This window comes from Apis dorsata, unplaced genomic scaffold, assembly GCF_000469605.1.
Source record: "Apis dorsata unplaced genomic scaffold, Apis dorsata 1.3 scaffold_291, whole genome shotgun sequence".
Taxonomy (NCBI): Eukaryota; Metazoa; Arthropoda; class Insecta; order Hymenoptera; family Apidae; genus Apis; species Apis dorsata.
Window position 1 is genome coordinate 505,753 of NW_006263566.1, and position 6,133 is coordinate 511,885.

General features: G+C 26.8%; 1 protein-coding gene across 3 annotated transcripts in view; it reads left to right on the forward strand.

Moving 5' to 3' along the window:
* Window positions 1-6,133, forward strand: part of LOC102678073 (potassium/sodium hyperpolarization-activated cyclic nucleotide-gated channel 3) — a 191,080-nt gene that overhangs the window by 101,345 nt on the left and 83,602 nt on the right. The gene's annotated exons all lie outside the window — the stretch shown is intronic.

Sequence of the window (6,133 nt, forward strand, 5' to 3'; positions counted from 1 at the left end):
TTCATTCCAGCAAAACAAAATCGAATTATATAAAAATAATTTTAATAGTTAATTAATTTAAATAGTTAATAAAATAATAGTTATATTAAAAAATTAATAATTATTCTGTCGAATAATTTTATTAATTTAGATGTTTATCATTCAATTTCGAAAATGTAAAGGTGCCTTCGTGTTCGAGAATGGTTTTTGTAGATGGAATTTGAAATTCGCGCTAAAATAGATCGATCGATGTGGCTAGATAAGAATATATCGTTTTGTTATTAATTTAAGAAAAAGAAATTTTTTTTAATGAGAAAATAATATCAAGACACTTTTAATAATTAAAAATATAGAAATATGAAACAATATGAAATATTTTAATTGAATAAAATATTTTATTCATTTTTGTATATTTTATTTATTTTGTCGTAGGAATTAGATTTAAAATTTTGATAAAACATATAAAATTTCAAGAAAGTACGCTTGTCGTTTTGTCCACCGTTCAATTTACAGTTGAATCTTATCCCACCGGAAATTTAATTGCGCAGCGTGTGTCATATGTTCTTCATATTTCACGCGAGATTTGTGACACGTTTTGTGGAAAACCTAGAAGTCTTTTGTACAATCTGAACAATTTGATCTCATGGAATAACAACTTCTCTGAAAAAAATTACCTTGATTAACTTTCACGAATGCACAGATTAGGTTTTCAATATTTGAAACTTTCGAAATCAATTCTTACAAATTTTTAATACGAAACACTTGTCAAAAAAAAAAAAAAAAATTAACAATTACTCGTTTCGCTTATTTTAACTTTCGCTGATTTTTTATTCAGAAAGGAATAATCGAGATCGAAAGGAAATTTTTAAAAGATCCGATCTATTTACAGAAAGGAAGAAAAAGCAAATAGAGTGTAATTACACTTAAACACAGACACCTACGCTCTTCCACTTACATATCATGCTCATCTAATGCAACATAGAATTAAACGCACACGCACGCGCACAAATCCATCCGTGAATTATTACATCTCCGACGACGCGTCATCGAAACAGTTTAACCTTTTCTTTTTTGCCACACCTATAAAACAACGTTTCGTTATATTTCCAAGGTGATGGTAAGTCGAAAGAATTAATCGTGAGGATGTTCCAATTATGATACTCCAATTAAGTGTTAAAAAGATGAGGTAACATTTTGAAATAGAGTCGGAAACTGAAAAGTCGAATTCAATCTTTGCTGTTCTCCTTCGTAAATTAGAGACTTCGTTAATTCACGGTAATTAAGAAGGATAATTTTTGTATTAAAGGCGTCCTTCTTAAGCCTAGATAATTAATTTTTTTTCTGCAGGTTTATCTGTTCGAAATTTGTCAATGATACTTTGAAATTAATAACTACAAAGATTTGTATAAATTTCAGTTTAAAACTGGATGAAACAAAATATATAAAATGATTCGAACGAAAGTCGTAGATGCAGTTAGTTAAAAAATGGTAAAAAAAAGAGTTCAATGTATGGTTCAGAGAGGTTCAGCTTTTTAGAGGATCGTATTTTTCTCGCGAGTGAAACATATGCATTATGCACCGTTCCATGGAATAATCTTCAGTAAAAATGTGCATATTTCTTGAATCTTCGTTATTTTTAACCTTTTTTGAATATTTGTATTATCAATAATTAGAATAAATATAAATATTCTTAATATTCCAATATTTTTCAACATTTTTAATTCGTTCAACACTTTTAATATATCATAAATATACCATAAATATAATACTTTATCAAAATTGATTATTTATTTTGTTATCTGTTAAAATATAACTGTTTAAAAAATAAATTTCAAAAATCGCTCATTAATTATATACTTTTCTCCAAACATTTCTTTTTAAACACAATCAGAAAAGGAATACAAATTATCCTATTTGCCTTATCTTATCTGCCCATGCATACATATTTAACGAAGAGCAGAATATTTAAAATTTTTACTTTCTAATCAGATCTTTAAATTTGCTTACGCAAATATATTATATATATCGATAGCCAAAGATGAAAGAGAAAATGATATTTGAAAACGTGAAAACGGAATCCATACGAATGGATACAATAAAGATTTTTCAGTTGTATAGGGGAAATCCCTAAATGAGAGTCATGAATTTCAAGTTATTGGCACACGTGTCCACGTGTAAATATAGAGCTTCGTAAGAATGCTCGTTGAATAAGCCGTTTGTTCGTCGACAAATGCACGTAACGAGCCCATTATCGGTTGTTGCAATATAGAAAAGCAATCGGGCCGGCCGCACATTTAGTTGGCGTGTTTACGACCATCTGACAACCGACCGCCATTGAAAAGAAACGAAATTTTTACCTTCGGTTATATTAATACGACTCTTAACCTTCCTTTCATTTAAAAGAGTTGAGTCTTTTTTGTCCATTTCTTTTTTTAGAATTTTTTTAATTACTATATAAAAAAAAGTAATTTTCTCTTTTAATTTAAATGGAAATTTTATCTTTTAACAGCAAAAGCGAAATTTAGAATTTGGAAATTTTATATTTTGTAAATTAATTTTTTTAAAAAAGAATTGAAAAATTTTGGGATATTTTTCATGTGAATAAATAAAGAAATTTGTAAATAATGAATGAAAAGAGACAAAGAAAATAGAAGAGTAAAGGATTGTAAAAATGAAAAGAATCTTGTCTTAAGATATTTTATATATAATTTTTTTTATCTTGAGACACTGAAATTATTATGCATATACTATGTTCTTGCAAATAAGTTTTTATATCGTCAATATTTAAAAAAGTAAGCAACGAAGAAAGAAATAATATTTTTATTATTTTATATAAAAGTAAGATATTCTGTCCTGAATTATTTTACATAAAAGAAAAATATATACGTAAAAGAAATGTTGCAAAGTGTATGTTGCAAAGTGTAATTTTTTCTCATAATTCTCATAATATTTTCTTCATAATATTCGAAAGATACATCGTCTTCGTAGATTGCACAGACAACAGTGTTAATAGAAATAAATAAGATATTTTTATGCAAACTTTTTTTAACAGAAATAAATACGATAAAAGAAGTTTGTTATAATACTCGTCACATTGATAATTGATTAATCTAATAAATATAAAAATAATGCGAAAACATAAAGTTCATTAATAAACGAAAAGATATTGAATAAAAATATTAAGTCACATACTGCTTATTTTTCTTTTTTATATTGGAATTTGTTTCATAAGAGGCGATTAACATTACTGGTTTTCATCTACGCCTCATTAGTGAAAATTTTCCAGATTTCAATGAATTTAAAATAAATTTAAAATCTTAATGCGTGAATGACGTAATTATTCGTTTCCAGTATCTAAATTTCCTTTTTTTTTCATATTTTCAAATTTATATTAACCTTTTGTTCATTGTAGTTTTAATTAATTAATAAAAATATAAATATTGCATGATTCTGTCAAAGGAAGAAAAGACATTCCTCATTTGTTAAAATGAACATTAATCTTGAAATTAATAAAATTGACAGAGTAAATATTAGTATATTAATGTTTCTCTCTGCTAAAGAGAATATGTTTAATTTAATAAAATTATACTATATTTATAAAAAGGTTGATATCGGAGTAATTAATGGAGTTATAATAGAGAAACATGAAATGTGCTTTCCATTGATAATTAAAACAGATTAACGAAGAGAAATGAAATTAAAATAATTATAATGAGAATTATAAATATTTATAACGAAATTTCAGTTCTCAATTTTTTAATTATTGTAAAATCATCGAGTCATTAAAATTCTAAAAATTTTCAAACTTTCTTTCAAAATTTAAACAATTTTTAAAATTTTTCATATTTGAGTATTTTTAATATTTTTAAAAATCAACAAAACGCATAAAATATTTCATTATATAAAATCGACGTAGATAACTAAATTCTTCGTTCGTCAAACTTGAATCAACATTAAACGATTAAAATAAAATTAAAATATCAAGAAACATAATCTATCTTGTCTATCAAACTTGTAAACATACTCTTTCCGCGAAATCGGTATTCTACATATTTATTCATGGAATATTCAATTCCTACAATTAAGAAATATGAATTATTCACTTATCGTCTTTTATCATTTACATATGTAACCAAGAATAATATACGATACATACAAGCATATTATACATAATTAAAGATTATAAAAACTCAAATTAAATTAAACGTTACGAAAATTAAATTAAATTAAACGCGATAAAAATGGTACAGTAAGAAGTGATTTTCTTTGATATCATCTCAAATGAAATAATTTGTCTTATCAAATAAATTATCCATAGCAAAATCCTACAAAAATACCGGAAAAAGGATATTTTATTAAATACTGGAATATCGTGTTGAAGTCGTTTCATTTATACTACGCTAATTTTTTACAGGTGACGTTTTTCCTAAACTTCTTTTTTTTAATGAAAATTTTGCTGAAATCAAATCTAACTCATCTCACCAGTTAAATTCAAAAATTTACCTGAAGTGATTTTAAATTATTTTATTTTTAACTTTGCATAAATTATTATGTTTAAAACTTTTCAACGCATCTTTTTTCTTCATTTTAATCAATCGATAATCTTTACTTTTAACGTAGATAATATTGGATAACATTGTGAGATTAATCATAAATATTTTTTCTTAAACAATGATGATATAGTTGTTGTTTATACGATTGACCAACACGATATTTAATGTCTACCAGTTGTATTATTTGAAATTGGACTATAATCTAATCTTTGTCGTATAAAGAATACGTTAATACGATCGCTATTTAATAGCGTGATGGTAATTCGACAATAACAATTATTTACCATCGAATTCTAAATTAATTACCTGCATATATTTTTAAGCGAATCGAAGACGAGCACTTGCGAGAAACGTTTGCTATATGTATTTTTCTAGTAGCAAAAACAAAAAGTTATCCTCTTACAACATCTTAAATCAAATATCTATAATCCATTCGAAACTTTCTCTTCACAAACATTTTAAAATACTTTGCACCTGCTTTCCAAATTATTTCATTAAATTCTTTTAATATCATTGAATTGTCTCGTCAATCTTTATAATTCTAGATTTAACTTAAAACTTGAAATTTTATAAATTAAACCTATTCGTTCAAAGATTAACCAAAATTCTTTCAAAATCCAAGTTTCAAAATTCAATCGTCTAAAACATCAATTCTCGACGAACTAACTAACTACAAAACTTACCAAAAAGTCTCTTTAAAACACCTATGCATCCTCGACGAATCTTCCCGGGCGTGTCTAATTTCTCTCGTGCGGCATCCATCCATCTCTGAAGAATCATATACTCGGGTTTCTCAAGCGCCCTCCATTTTCTCGAATCCGCTTTAGAAGGAGCGACATCAGAAAAAAGCCGCGTTTCCTGACAAAGTATGCAAAGTAAAAACTGTGGTATTGCACTCACAGCGCGATGCACTTATTAATGTTCACAAGATTTAGAATCTTGAATACGGTTTTCTTTTGGAATTATTCCATGAATCGAATATATAATATATTTTGCACAAATTTTTGCGTAAATTAAAATTATGGAACGATCATTCCGAACGATGCGTATTTAAATACGCCACGCATGAATGGTTACAATTAAAAAACAGATACAGATAGAAATAGATATTATTGCAAAAATAAAACTCAATTACTTTGAATATTTTACACGTATTTATACGTTATTATTATTATTGCTCGCATAATAAATGTCTTCATAGCACGTTAACAATACTTGAACTATAATTAAAATTGACGATTATTCGAAATCGCTTTATTCCCGACTCAAGTTTCTCGATCAAAACATCGTCGAAAGTTATTTATCGGCAGCCAGTGTGTAAATACACGACGAATCCACCCATTAATCTCCTTACATACAAAGCAACAATTCTTATTTCGCCGGACTGCGTACGCAATTCTGAAAATTAATATGCAACAATAAACACAACAAGCAAACTCCGTTCATAGAGTGTACGGATTCACGATTAGTTCAATATCGAGAGAGACAGCACAATGACAATCTCCTCGTCCAACATGAAAAGTTTTGACCGATTGTCGCGCTTCTCCGCATATTTTGCATGCGTGTTTTCTTCGTCAAATAAAAAAAAAAAAAAAAAAAAA